Genomic DNA, 2,571 nt, shown 5'->3' with positions numbered 1-2,571 from the left:
ATTCTCAGATTATAAAATAAAAATAATACTTGTTATAGTTGACAGGAAATGGAGACAAGACTGATAACTTTTCACGTACTAGGAGATGAGAGATTTCCTCCTGAGATTTGAAGGTAGAAATTCCCAGACAATGGATGTGTTTACACTTATAGTTTAGACTAAACTTATAGTTTAGACTAAACTTATAGTTTAGACTAAACTTATAGTTTAGTCTAAACTAAAACATTGTCATTGAATCATTTGGGAATGAATGCACAAAATTCCAACCAAAAAGGGAGAAGTGGAAGACAGACTGAAAGGTGGAGCTATTAGGCAGGTTAGAGAGGGTTGGTAAAAGCAGATTCATCCTAGATGGAATCCCTAGGGCTGTGGGTCTCAGTCAGGGCCTTTGCACAGACACCTCTGTCTGCCTTTCATCCTCATTCTCGTTACACACCATTTATTCTGCCTTTTTAAAAAACCAGTGACTTCCTTCTGCTTTTCAACTTTTTACTTTGTTTTATCTCTAGCTTCTTGCATAGTTCCCCTATTCTTTTACTTTAGTTCAACTTTTTAATTAATGTAAAATTTTAAACTCTCAATTTCCTCTTCATACTGTTTTAGTTCAGTCCTAGGGGTTCTACTATGTCTTCCTTTCTTTTCATTCTTTCTTTCTTTCTTTCCTTCCTTCCATCTTCCCCTCCCCTCCCCTTCTCTCTCTCTCTACCTCTCTCTCTCTCTCTCTCTCCCTCTCTCCCTCTCTCCCTCCCCCCCCCCCTTTCTCCTCACTGTGTAGCCCAGGCTGACCTTGTACCATGTAGCTCTAATTGGCCTTGAACTCATGATCTTTCTGGCTCAGCCTCCTGAATGCTTGTTTCAGCTTGTTTTCCTTCTTGACCCAAACATTAAACATTTAAAAATTTTCAAGGAATAGGAATGTTTTTCTTCTTGTCATTAATTTCTAGTTTAATTGAATTGTGATCAAATAAATTATTCAGGTTGTTTTACTTACTGAAGTATATCAAGATATTTTTCTATGTGACCTAAAATATGGCCAAATGCTACAAATGTTCCATGGACACTTGAAAATATACAATCTCTGTTTCAGGGTATGGATGTTGATATATTACAGCTACCACATTTGTTATATTTTTAGGTCTTCTCAATCTTTATTTGCTTTTTGTGCCCTTAATCTGGCAAGAATCATATCAATTACCTTTGTCTATTCATTTACTCCTATAGTGTTTGTTACAAATAATAGGATTAACCAATGTTATTTGGAGCATACATTTTCCTAACTTTTTCTTCATTGTGAATTATACTCTTTTATAAAACATCCTTTTTAATGTTATGGAAAGCTTGTTGCCCCCAAATCAATCTGTTTAAAGTGTTTCTTCCTTTTTTTTTATGGTACTGGGATTTGAACCTTTTGGCCACTCTACCAGCCCCTTTTTGTGTTGGGTTTTTTTGAGATAAGGTCTCAGGAACTATTTGTCCACGTCTGGCTTCAAACCATGGTCCTCCTGACCTCTGCCTCCTGAGTAGGTAGGTTTACAGGCGTGAGCCACTGGCACCCAGCTATATATTTCTTTGTTTGTCTGGCATACACTGGTGTATTATTTCTAGCCTTGTTTTCAAACTCTGATTTATTTGAGCACTTTCTTTTATACAATATGGAGTTGCCTTATGGTTTGTGCTCCAATCTGAGGCTGTACAGGTAATTATGAGTCATTTGCATTTATTCATGGCAGATATTTGGTCTGAGTTCTGTGACTGCTTTGCTAGGCTTTCTGCTTGCAACTTTTTCAAATATTTGTTATGTTGTTATGTGTTTCTTCATCATTTGAAAGGTCTGTATTTTTGCTCTGGATTGCTATAATTATATCTTTACATCATGTCCATAACTCTCTCCTTCTTTAGATTTTTCTATCGCCTCCCTATCATATCTCTTTCTTTTCCACTCCCCCTCCTGTTAATCACCAGATTTTAGCTGATTATATTATCCTTTGTGCTAAAATACTTCCCTAAATCTCCACAATTTCATTTATCAGCTTGAAATACTTTTTACACCCAACTAAGCATGTAAAAATCATATTTATACCCAGTCCCGTTTTCTCTTCTCTTAACTCTGTCATTGACACCACTTTCAAATTTAGAGGCTTTGTAATATTTACATTCTTTTCTGTAATCTCGGTATATTTCCTTAGTCTTCATCTTAATTCAATATGGGTGGCCATTCTTTGGTGGCATTTCGCCTTCAGAGATTTACTTTCAGCTTTTGTCATACAAACAAATGGTTTTGAATGAACGAGAAGAGGGATTAGGAGGGATTCTCTTCTCTCCCACTAGAAAGTGCAGCTTTAACTTGTGTCTGTCATTGCCTTGCTCCACAAACCATAACGAATTTGGAAACCTTGTGCCACAGCGACACCTCTCGGTGGAAGAGGCTGGCTTACGGGGGGCATGCCATATGGACCTCCTACCTGCAGGGGGCGCACTGCGATGTGAGCCTCGCGGCGAGGCATCCGCGACGCACGCGCAGGCGCAGACGTAAGCGAAGGCGCGGGCGCACGTTCCCGGCAGCCCGCGTTC

Source organism: Castor canadensis, chromosome 15, assembly GCF_047511655.1.
Source record: "Castor canadensis chromosome 15, mCasCan1.hap1v2, whole genome shotgun sequence".
Taxonomy (NCBI): domain Eukaryota; kingdom Metazoa; phylum Chordata; class Mammalia; order Rodentia; family Castoridae; genus Castor; species Castor canadensis.
Note: the sequence above shows the minus strand (reverse complement) of the source record.